Consider the following 13,624-nt stretch of genomic DNA (forward strand, 5'->3'; position numbering starts at 1 on the left):
GGCAATAGCTAGCTTTCTATTTTATAGCAAAAACACAGGGATGCCGTGCAAATAATTGATCAAACGCCAGAGCATGCATGCTATTTACTGCTTCAGCTAAAATTCAGCATAGCGTTTAGAAATATCATGAGGGTATTAGGACAATATCAACTAAAATACAATATTTTGAGTTTTCCTTGCTGTTTCCTTTCTCCATGACATGTTCACAACATTACTTTGTTTTCAAATTCCGTGTGGTTACCATTCATATTTTATGCACTAGATTAAGATTTTAACATAAAAACTTTTTTTAAAATACACGCAGTGTTTGTTAGTACCATTACTGAGTGTCCTATTTATTAATGGAAGAGGGTTTGGAGTTTCACATGTATCCCTGAACTAATATTTTGGGACTGATAGTTACCAGGAAACACTCCCTACACAGCATTGCTCAGTGAGTTGTGCATGGGTTGCAGGCCAACTGGAGTTCTAACATGTAATACCACGTCCTTGTTCCAGGGGCTTATTAATCCAAGCCTGGTGACTCTGTGGGTTCAGTGATTCACAGAGAACATATCAAATGTAAGTTATTTTTAAGGAATTCATTTAAAAAAGGAGGACATTAGTTAATACAATTGATGGTTCTTTTAAACTATAGTTTAATGATCATTTACATGTAATGTGATGTTTAGATGAACCTTTGAACTTAAATAGACAAATGAAATTCAATTTGATTTGACACACTCTGTGACTATCCCTGGACATCAATGAGAGACTTTCTTCTTAATTGCACTATCCTGACAGTGTTCCTTTTCTGAAATTACTTGTGCGTCACTGTTCCTACTCAGTAGTAAAAAGTAATTTCTGCCTTATAAAGGAGCACACGATCAACATCATTCATACTCCCATACAGGCTGTCATGCCTGCCGACTTAGCTATCATACAACGTCCAACTAACCCTTGTATAGCTCCACAGTGCCCTCCTACCCATTCCCCAACATACGCTATCACAGACTCAACATGGCACAAGCAGTTCTTCAAATAGCTCATAACTGGCTCTTATATACCTCCCAAAGACCATCAGATTGCTTCCCAGTAACTACTCAGATACCCCTCAACAGACCATCACATAGACCCCTGGGAGACTTTTACAAAATTCCTAAAAGTCATTGCAGCGATCCTAAAGACCCTCGCATAGTCCACAAGAGATGTTTGTGTGACCTCCAAAGGACATTCACATCAATAACGACTATGTTTTTTTCTTCACTTCAATGTGATATTGTTCAAATTGTGAATGTTTTTTGCTTATTTATTATCATAGTGTTGTTAAGCAGGTATGGTGAATGTTGATACATACATAATATAGCTTTCAATGGAGGATTATTCAGTTTCACTTAGCTGAGATGAGACATTTTAGGGACAACTAACCAATGGTTTGTGCAAAAGCCAAAGTACCTCCTTTTATGTCTCAATCCAGGGTGTAATTTGTTTGTGTACACGGTCATCCTGTTTAAGAGGAGATTTAACCCCAGATTCATCATTGTCCTCTTTTGCGAGTCCTTAATAGCGATTATTAAGGAATCGCTATTAAGGACTCGCAAAACGGGATTCATGTAGAAATCGCAATATTATTTACGATTTCTACAGCTTCCTTATTTGCGATCAGCAAATTGCTAATCGCAAATAAGGAATGACTCCCCATTCATTCCTATGGGCCTAAGCCCATAGGAATGAATGGGGAGTCATTCCTTATTTGCGATTAGCAATTTGCTAATCGCAAATAAGGATGCGATTTCAAGGGTGCCAGGTGTGTCCAAAGGACACCCCGTAGCACCCCTGAAATGTAAATGTAGACTGATGTTGCGCACACACATGTCCAAAGGACATGTGTGTGTGTAACATACAACTTAGAAAAATGCACTAAAGTGCATTTTTCTAAGTTTTCGCTATATACCACAAAGTCAGACTTCGCGGTAAATAGCGGCCAAAAATAGTGATTTTGCAATTCTAAAATGCAATTCTAAAATGAATTGCATTTAAGGAATCTCAAATAGAGATGACTTAAATGCAATTCCTCGCAATTTAGCGATTTCGCAATTTGCGATATTTGCATTTGGGGTGATGAATCCCAAATGCAAAAATTGCGCTCGCAAAGGGCCAGATTCTCAGAATCTGGCCTTTTTGTGAGCCGATTTTCCTTTGATGAATCTGGCTGATAGTCTAGTGGTTATGTTGACAACTGAAGACTTTGTGCTTGATTTTGATCTTGGCAGACAGGTTACTCCATCACATTCGTGACGGATATCCTGTCCACCGAAATATGAGTCCCAAATAAATAATGGGATTTATATTTCAGCAGATGGGATATCTGTCACTGCTGTGAGGGAGTAACCCATCTGCCAAGATCTAAATCAGGCCCCAAGTGCTTGTATTCTTCAAAATGTACTTACATGTTGTGTTCCCCTACTCAGGAGAAACAAAGCTGTGCAATTTAAACTAGAATAGCAGAATTGCAATCCGTACTATAAAACACATGGAAAAATGTATGTATTTGATTTTTTTGCATTAGAATAGCTATTGAGCATGCAAAATAAAGGTTGAGAGCATTTCTGACTTCCATTTTGTTGCTTCATATTACAAGAGTACCATAGAAACAGTCATAGATTTCTCTAATAAAAACAAAAAGAGGACTTACTTGATCGGACAAGAGTGAGTCATTAGAGTGAAAAAGGATGCACTCTCTCCACCTTCCCAGAGTCATCCTTTGAAATCAAACCTGGAATGTACCAACGGAAGTCCTTTCCAAGCACACATTGAGTAATAAGAATGTCAATAATGATCTTGAGTTCACAAGTGTAATCTTAGTCTACTTTTAATCCATAGACACCAGTTTAGGATCAAGGCTCAATCTAAGTTCTTATTACAGCCAGTAATCCATATGATAAAATCTACATGATAATTGTAGGTTTCTTCAACAATACATCTTGATACAGCCAACAAGTGTTTTATCATATGGTATTATATACCTCAACTTCTTCAGGGCTGCGACAATATCGGAATCGTGATAGTAAACTGTCCATCAATAACATCCTGATCGGTCCATTTTAGAACTTAGTACCAATCTATAATCTGAAGCCAATTCATTATTGGACCACGGAGTAGTTCCACATGTATCAAAGGTACCAATTGTAAATTGCAGTGACAGTGTAAAATGAGGAAGAGTAGCGTGTTGAGCCCAGAAAGCATTCCAAGGCGTGGACCCAAAACTGGAATATGGATGAGGTCTAACCCCTGCAGGCTGACTGAGCACATGTTGTGATGGACTCTCATACTGACAACTCATTTTGATTTTTGCCGAGAGTTGGCATGCGAGAAAAAGGCGTTTTTCCACACATCATGTTTGTTTATGGTGAACACCTCCCTTTGTGCTTTATCCGATTGACGGAAACTACTTTCAAAAACTCTCTACTGATCGAAACTAGTTGTGTTATGTTATTGCTATGTGTATAGTGCGTCAATGATCCTCATAACCAAAAAACATGTAAATCCTATACCAAAAGAAGCCTAATTTGACTTCTTCCCCCTCCTTCTCAAACACAGGGGACCATCAGAAGTAAATCTCATCCCTTCAACTGATGAAGCCCTGAAACCTACATCTTCCCTTGGAAAGAATCCCGACAGCAACATCTGAAGAAGAGAAACAAAAATGAAACTGGATACAAATTCCCCTGGTGCATTACATCAGTCCCAAGTTAACACCCAGACCAACAACAGTTCTTCGACCCAAACAATAATTCTCACCCCATTACAGTCACTACAAAAGCTTTCTCTGCAAGAGCATTAACAAAAACAATTAAGGTTGGTCAATTAATTATCAAGAATACCATCACAATCCTATTCGCTCTGCATCCCTCACACAAAGGATTGCCACTGTTTCCCAAGAAAAACACTGATCTCATTTTAACATTTTGCAAAGTTGAACTACCAACCATAGCTGTAGATCAAATTCTAAAGCGTTTTCTTGATTTGATTCTTTTGTCTTTACTCCCGATCCACAGTTCACTTAATTGTGGCAATGACATTACCTGACGCTGCATCTACCTCCATCCCCTCTTCCAAATTAGGTGTCAACGCTTGCAAGATCACATCACTAACTTCTCTATATACTCACAGTAAAATCTGAAGCCCAAACTCTTGAGCGACTCCCTTGAATCCCTTTATTCAGACCAATACCTTTTCAAGTGGATAGGAGCCCTTAAAAGTGACCTCCTCTTCTTCACTCACAACACTGACCTATGGTACTCCACCTTAAAAAAATATGTTTTAAGATCCCTCATTGTCAAACATTTGCTGTGGATGAAAAATTAAAATTGCCTTCCCCTTCAGCCTTCCCATGAACCTCGCAATATCCATTTTCGATAACGGGAAAATATATTTCCCACTTTCAAATCCCTCCCATCTAATTCACATCCTAAACCATCTGTTCTATCACCCCCTTCCTCAAACTCACGCCAACATTCAACGTTTTGCATCTCTGACTTCTCCTCCGTTCAAAACACCTCCATCCAACTCCTACACCTCCCACAATTCATACCGCCCACATATGCCCTTCTACTCCCTGTCCTCACTCATCCACCCACTAAACATCCTAACAGGACCCAGACTTCTGCATACCCTTCCACCCATCAAACAAAAACAACCCTCCTTCATTCAACTATCTCTCTACGCCTCCTTCAATTCGCTCGGCAACAACTCCCCAGGCCACTAACTTGTCCACTCTTAACATCACATCCAATAGGAACAACCACCTCCAAAAACCGTTCTTGTTAACTTTGCACTTCTGCCAACCCCACTCCACTCACACCTGACTTCTCTGAACCACAAGTCCATCCTAACACCTACTATGAAAGAACAACATAAGTGTGAGCCATCCCTTGTGGGGTACTGGCCTCCTTTTTCTGCAGTCCTGTCCTGGTTTAGAGTCACCAGTAACATTGATACTGAAACCTTGCCTCACTTAGCCCTATCAAACCTCTCCTCGGTAGTCCCTCAACTGTGGTCACGATCAACTTCAACTACTGCATGGACTCCCTAATCAGGAAATTGTCACCCATCAAGTGCAAATACAGTAGACCCAAACCCTCTTGCCCCTGGTACTCCAAAGTCCTCTAGGAAGAAAGTTGGAGAAAGAGTTGCAACATGGCCCCACATCATTAATTCTAACTAAACTTTGTGATATAAGGCAAAACTACAAAGGCCACATTCACGGCGGGCTCTAGGGTGGTGCAACCAGTACCACTGCAGCAGGCGCTGACTTTGGGGGACACTGTGTTTGCAATTTTATAGCTTTAAAAGCACCTGTTGCCACTTTCCTTGCCTCCAAGAGGGGGTGGTGATGGACGGAGCATCTGAATTAATCAAACACTCACACCCAGTCAAAAGATCTGGGTTTAATCCATCACCGTTCTTTAGCCCACTCTGCCACCCCAATTCAGACATGGCTATATGCAAATCAGTCTGACCCTGTGCCTCATGGGAACAGTCCAGCCCGAACTGCCAAGCCATGTCTTCCCTGGACCGGACACAAGCATACTGGGACCGGTTTCGGATTCATAATCCTCATCAGCCAGGCTAGCTTGAATCCAGTGGCCAAGTGAGCAAGGGACTCACGTCTGAGCATACCCTGCCACACTTAGGGCGAACAAAGCGATACAAAAGGGGATGATGGACGGATCGTTTGAGCAAATCAAACACTCACCCCCAGTCAACTGATCTGGGTTTAATCCATCACCATTCTTTAGCTCACTCGGCCACCCCAGTTCAGACATGGCCATATGCAAATCAGTCTGACCCTGTGCCTCATGGGAACGCATATGATGCAAATAGGTCAGTTGGTTACTGCTTTTTTCAGAGACATTCTATTGTTATTTACAGTTTATATGATAAAATCCTCATTTGGATTGGGAGCTATTAAATGTCGTCAAAGAACTGCATGCAAACTGCAAGGTATAGATTAGAGCACAGATTAATGTTGCAAAAAGGGTTCATTTGGGTAGAAATCGATTCTTATTATTAAGGAGAACGACATTTTAAATTCTGAGTTTGTGCTTCTTCAGACCAAGCACTCTTAGACTATTTTGCCTACCAGTATGGATGACATGTCACTACTACACCTTTTAGTCCTCTGGCTTAAATAACATTTCCTCTATACCGATTAACACAAGTATGATTGATTGTCTCTGTGTAATGTGTGTGTGATGCAAAGTGCTCTGATACTCTACACTGGTATGAGTGGCGCTATAAATCTAAATAAATGTATCTGAGAGAGAGTGGCTATAGAGACTTGAGGGGCACTGTTAAAGGGTGGTGGTGAGGGAATCCATGGTGGAGGTGGTTTTTGGGGGGAGCTAACAAACATTGTTGCTCAGGGCATCACAAGCTCCAAAGCTGGCCCTGGCCACATCTTCAAAGCCAATGCATCATATATAAAATCCCTCCTGGATACAGCCAAGAACTGACCAAAACCACTATTTCAAGTAATTAAGGAAGCTAACAACCATCCTTCCAACCCCCGTTTAAGGCATCTGAGATCCTATGCAATAACATTGTAGAGTTCTTCGACAAAAAGTCAAAGACATTAACATCTCCTTTCCACTCCAACTAGGGAACATAAGCGAGAAGAAACTTCCTTGCAAGGCACTGCAGCCACAGTCCCTTTTCTCCTCAATCTCAGAAGCAGATCTACTGATTAACTCTATCCAAGGTGAAACCCTCTAACCATCTTTGCGATGCCACCCCGAGCTAAATCAGCAAAGCTGTAGCTACTCCCCATCCAGATAGCCCTGTTTAACTCATCTCTGGTTTCGGACTCGTACCCAGACTGTCTAAAAAGGGGTCAAATGTCCTCTCTTCTAAAAAAAAACAATCACTGGACCCTGACAACATTAACAATTTCCATCCAGTATACACTCTGCCACTTCTAGGCAAGGTGATTGAAAGCTGCATAGCCTTCCAAATGTAATCGCACATGAAAAACAACAACCTCGTTGTCTCCCTACAATCTGAATTCAATCAGGGCCCCAGCATTGAAAGTGCAATTCTGCAGATTGTGGGCGATGCCCTCTGCATCCTTGACACTGGTACCTCCTGTCTACTTGTACTTCTGGACCTCTTTGCTGCATTTGACAGCCAACCACCAGGCTTTGTTAGACACCTTGACGCATTAAATGGGTATTTATGGTGTCAAATCAAATCAAATCAGGGGCATTTGTACAGCGCACATATCACTCAGAAGTCTCATGGCGTTTAAGACTGTCATCCTTCATACCTAACAAACCACTTTAAAATGTTACAAATTTGGAATCTTTTCTCAGATCTTGTCAGCCTGCAACAAGGGGTCCCCCAAGATTAAATTCTCTCTCCAATACTTTAGAATTTCTACCTTGAACCGCTCTGCTCAATCCTCAGGAACTCAAGAGTTCTCTTTCACTTATATGCCAACGACACCCACATTTACCTGAAGGTCTCTTGCCTGAAAGACTTTACCCCCCCTATCCAGCTCCCTCAATAGAACCTATGTTTGGGTGGCAAACAATCATCTCAAACCTAGCTCTAGGACACCCCCGCGCCGCACGGCCACCAGCTGCTGTGTGCGTGTTCCCTGCCTGCTGCCTCGCTAGCCGAGCTCCGCCGCGTGGCCACGCCCCCTGCCTTCTTGCAGCGTGGTCCTCGACCTGCCCCCGTAGTTTTGCTGTGATTACTGTTTGCTGTTATTGGTGCCTGTCTCCCTGTAATTTGGTGTTTTTTTCCTTCTGTTTTGCCTGTTGCGCCAGCCCCTTCGTCCCCCCTCCCCGCTTCCCGTCACCGCCGCTAACCCCGCCCCTTTTGCCTTCTGTACCCTCCCCGCTCCCGCCTCCCAGCTGCTCCGCCCCCCCGCGCACTTGGCCATATATGGCGACCGTGCGACGCAGGTGAGTGTGACCTAGCTCTAGGACACCCCCGCGCCGCACGGCCACCAGCTGCTGTGTGCGTGTTCCCTGCCTGCTGCCTCGCTAGCCGAGCTCCGCCGCGTGGCCACGCCCCCTGCCTTCTTGCAGCGTGGTCCTCGACCTGCCCCCGTCGTTTTGCTGTGATTACTGTTTGCTGTTATTGGTGCCTGTCTCCCTGTAATTTGGTGTTTTTTTCCTTCTGTTTTGCCTGTTGCGCCAGCCCCTTCGTCCCCCCTCCCCGCTCCCCGCTTCCCGCCACCGCCGCTAACCCCGCCCCTTTTGCCTTCTGTACCCTCCCCGCTCCCGCCTCCCAGCTGCTCCGCCCCCCCGCGCACTTCGCCATATATGGCGACCGTGCGAACGTGCAGCGTTGACGCGCAGCGGGCGCGCCGATTGTGCGCCGAAGGCGCGCCAAAGGTAAGCCCGTCTGCGCCCGTCCGTGCCTGGACCGCGCCCAGTGCCAGGACCCCTGGCCCCCACCGACGGAAGCCGACCCGACGAACCTACAACGCCGCCGAACTCATCGCACTCAACACCGGCGGCATCCCGGGATGCCACCGAGCCACCCCGAAGCACACCCACGGACCCTTCAGCTGCCACGCCTGCAAATTCACCTGCATCCGGAACTACCCTGCACCAGCACTCACCAAGCCGAACACCAGCAACAACCACCTGAAGTGCATCCTGCTCAACACCCGCTCCGTCCACAGACACGCCGTCGAACTTTGGAACCTCCTCGACACCACAGCCCCTGACGTCGCCTTCCTCACGGAGACCTGGATGAACGCCTCCTCAGCGCCCGACATCGCCATCGCCATCCCAGAGGGCTACAAGATCACCCGGAGGGACCGCACCGCCAACCAGATGGGAGGAGGCATCGCCATCATCCACAGGGACACCATCCGCATCACGACCAACACCGATGACACACTAACCACCGCCGAACACCTGCACTTCCAGATCCACACCAACCCGAAGACCACCCTCAGAGGCACCCTGATCTACCGACCCCCGGGCCCACGCACACGATTCAGCGAGGACATCGCCGACTTCATCAGCCCACACGCCCTCCCCTCCGCCGACTACATCCTCCTGGGGGACCTCAACTTCCACCTGGAGAACAACAGCGACCGCAACACCAGCACCCTGCTCGACAACCTGGCCAACCTCGGACTCAAGCAGCTGGTATCCACCCCCACCCACCTCGCCGGACACACACTCGACGCCGTCTTCTCATCCAGCAAAGACATCGCCTTCAGCCACGCAACAGGACTCCACTGGACGGACCACAGCTGCGTCCACTTCACCTTCAAAAGAACGACGATCCACCACCACCAGCAACAGGTTGCCCGAAGAAGCTGGAACAAGATCACAGCCGACCAGCTCGCCGCTTCCCTGAGCCAGCACCCTCCGGCCGGCTCAACGAACCCCAGCCAGGCCGCCGACAACCTCACGAAGTGGATCAGCAACTGCGCGGACGAACTCGCCCCTCTGAGGACCCCGCCCAGCAGACCCGGCAGCAGAAAAGCCCCATGGTTCACCGACGAACTCAAGAGCTCCAAGAAGAACTGCCGAGCCCTCGAGAAAGTATGGAGAAGGGAACCAACAATGGACAACATGACCACCCTCAAGCTCGCCACCCGGAAACACCACCAACTGATCCGCGCCACCAAGAAAAATGCATACAAGGACCGGCTGGACAACAACGCACACAACTGCAAGGAACTCTTCAACATCGTGAAAGAGCTCTCCAACCCCAACGCCGGAAACAACGACATCACCCCATCGCAAGACCTCTGCAACTCCCTCGCCTCCTACTTCCACAACAAGATCGCCGACATACACAACAGCTTCAGCACACAAACAACGCTCCCCATGACCGCACCAACGCCCCCCACCACCACCCTCCGTGCCTGGACTCCGATCAGCACCGAAGACACCATCCGCACGATGAACTCCATCCACTCCGGATCTCCGACCGACCCCTGCCCTCACCACGTCTTCAACAAGGCCGACGTTGTCATCGCACCCCACCTGCGGGACATTATCAACACCTCCTTCGACACCGCCACCTTCCCGGAGAGCTGGAAGCACGCCGAACTCAGCGCTCTACTCAAGAAACCTACAGCGGACCCCACCGAACTCAAGAATTACGTCCCATCTCGCTCCTCCCGTTCCCGGCCAAAGTCATCGAAAAGACCGTCAACAAACAGCTGGCCGCCTTCCTCGAGACGAATGGATCCCTCGACCCCTCACAGTCTGGCTTCCGAGCCAACCACAGCACCGAGACCGCCCTCATCGCTGCCACCGATGACATCCGAACCCTGATGGACAACGGAGAAACAGCGGCCCTCATCCTCCTGGACCTCTCCGCGGCATTCGACACTGTCTGCCACCGCACCCTAGTGCAGCGCCTTGGCAACATCGGAATCCAGGAGAAGGCACTGGAATGGATCACCTCCTTCCTCAACGGAAGAACACAGAGAGACCGCCTACCACCGTAAAAGTCAGAGGCCACCGAAGTAATCTGCGGCGTCCCTCAAGGATCCTCGCTGAGTCCCACCCTCTTCAACGTCTACATGAGCCCCCTCGCGGCCATCGCACGCCAACACAACCTCAACATAATCTCCTACGCCGACGACACCCAACTGATCCTCTCCCTGACCAACGACCCCGCCGCCGCCAGAGCCAACCTACATGAAGGGATGAGAGATGTAGCCGAGTGGATGACGACCAGCCGCCTGAAACTGAACTCAGACAAGACGGAGGTCCTCATCCTGGGCTCCTCGCCCTCCGCCTGGGTCGACTCCTGGTGGCCCCCCGCCCTGGGCACCGCACCCAAACCAACGGACCACGCACGCAACCTGGGCTTCATCCTGGACTCCTCCCTCTCCATGACCAGACAAGTCAACGCCGTCTCCTCGTCGTGCTTCAACATCCTGCGCATGCTACGGAAGATCTTCTGGTGGATCCCCACCGAGACCAGGAAGACTGTCACCCAGGCCCTCGTCACCAGCCGACTGGACTACGGCAACGCCCTCTACGCCGGAACCACCGCCAAGCTCCAGAAGAGACTCCAGCGGATCCAGAATGCCTCAGCCAGACTCATCCTCGACATCCCACGAAACAGCCACATCTCCGGACACCTGAGAGACCTGCACTGGCTCCCCGTCAACAAAAGAATCACCTTCCGCCTCCTCACCCACGCACACAAAGCCCTACACGACCAAGGCCCGAGCTACCTCAACAACCGAATCAACTTCTACGCTCCCAAGCGCCACCTCAGATCAACCAGCCACGCCCTCGCCGCCGTCCCGCGCATCCGAAGAGCGACAACAGGAGGAAGGTCCTTCTCCTACCTGGCCGCCAAGACCTGGAACTCCCTCCCGATCGACCTGCGCCTGACCCAAGACCACCTCTCCTTCAGGAAGAAGCTCAAGACCTGGCTGTTCGAGCAGTAAAGGCACCCCCCCTCCTAGCGCCTTGAGACCCTACGGGTGAGTAGCGCGCTCTATAAATGTATTGATTGATTGATTGAAACTAAACTCAGCGAAAACCACATTTCTTCTCATATCTTCAAAGAAAGCCAAATCTTCAATTAAAGGATGGATGAATCTCCTGCCTGACATTAAAGGATGCCCCTCCAGTATTCAGAATGTCAAATCTCTTGGTTTGACCCTCAAAACATTTTTTAACTTCCAGAACCATATCTCCTCAATGGCTAAGAGTACACGGTTCCAACTAAGGCTGCTTTGGGAAATCAGGAACCTCCTCATCCCAGCACAAAAACTTAAATTTGTAGTCCAGGCAATTGTGCTCTCCTGACTCGACTATGCAATTGCACTCCTTTCCAGCATTCTCAAAGTCCACCTAGGTCCACTCAGAGCAGCACTACATGTTGCTGCCCATTTTGTGACAGGTCACAAGAAATTCAATCACATTTCCAACATTCTACACTCCTTTAGTGGATTTCCATAGAGGGCAGAGTGAAATTTCCAACTACGTGCACCACTCAAAAAGCTCTTCGCTCCTCTATACCCTTGTATCTTTCCAAGAAACTGAAAATCTCAGGCGCCGGCTGAGATTCAAAAAACGCCTAATATCTCCTCCCCTGTACTTCCACCTTCAAGCATGAGTGATACATAAACCAGTCCTTCTCCGGAATCCCACAGGAATCTGGAACTCCCTCCTATCGGGCCTATGCCTGACCGAATGTCATATCATCTTCAAAAGAGAAGGCTCTGGCGGTGAATTCTGCTCCATTTGCAAAGTTTGCTGAGTTTTTTGCTCTCCACGGAGCACGTGTAGTTCCGAAAAACTCTGCTACGCTCCGCGTAGTGGAGTTTTTACTTGATTGCGCTCACCAATGGTAAGTTGGCGAGCGTGGAAAATCCAACGCTAGACAGCTTCCCAGCGAGATTTCCCACTGTGGGCAATCGTGGATGAGTGCTACAGCTCACGTTGAGAAACGTCCTTTCGCATTAAGGAAGCTGCCGCTTGAATAGAACTGAGAGAGCGCCATTTACAGTGAAATTTGTAGGGGTGCATCATATATACAAGTAGTCAGCACCTGTATATATAGAGGATTTTAATCACATTAGATGCAATGTGGGATGGAGAACTCGAGAAACTGGTACTAGAAATCTGAAGAGCCAACGTTATGAATTACATCCACACTTGCTGTATAACCTAGAAATGTCGTTAAAATGAAATCTTTCACTTATGAGAAGTGCGTTTAAACGAGCACTATTGTGCATTTTAGATCTGCTTATTGAATTTAAATGTGCATTCATATTTGAATAAACTAGCTTAAAGTAGAAAATGCATTTGCTGTTAAGGTTGGAGGCCTAGTGAAACAAGGGATTGCTAATGTAAAATGTGGGGCCTTTAAATCAAGCTGAGGCCTAGTTCATAGAATTGATGCAGGCCTGTTCGAAAGTTTTGCTTAGCATTTAGATGTGGAAATGTTTTTATAAAAGATGTCTTTAGAAAACTTTGCAACATTTATAGAATGTGAGCCGAATTGTATGTATTCCTTTGCAGGTGCACCATCAAGTAGATAGTAGAGTAGAAGGGCCCATTGTGTATGAGAGTTAGAAATGCTAGACTCAGACATGGAGGAGTAGACCAGGAATTTGAAGATACAACTTGAAGCGACAGAGAGTCTGAGACCCAAGGACGTTTAACGGACAAGGATGGAAGAATGCCATAATGGAAAACTTCTTGTAATCAACACCTTCGAGATGGGCGTACCTGAAGGCGTGTCGTTCACATTTTGGGGTTTCGTATTAGGGACAGCACCCAGAGGGTGGAGGCAGAGCAGGTGGGCTGAGGAGCTAGAGAGAGCTGTTGGATGGCAAGGAGCTTAGCTAGGATTGAGAATTACACCTGATTCAAGAGAAAGTGGGTGAACTTCTTTGGAAGTCACCACGGCTGACACCTTTTGCTAGGATGGGCTGTTGTTAAGTAGGGATGTCACCTAGTATAGAGTAGGGACAGTCTAATTTGAACTTATGTCTATTATCCCGATGAGTACTAGAACCCAGGTTATAGCAATTTTGTTCAGTCTGATGATTCTAGAATTGATTCTCGTTTTATTCATCAGTCGCTTGAGACTTTTCCGTAGAATTATGTTTGTATTAGTCCCAGTGTATCTT

This window comes from Lissotriton helveticus, chromosome 12 (genome assembly GCF_964261635.1).
Source record: "Lissotriton helveticus chromosome 12, aLisHel1.1, whole genome shotgun sequence".
NCBI lineage: Eukaryota > Metazoa > Chordata > Amphibia > Caudata > Salamandridae > Lissotriton > Lissotriton helveticus.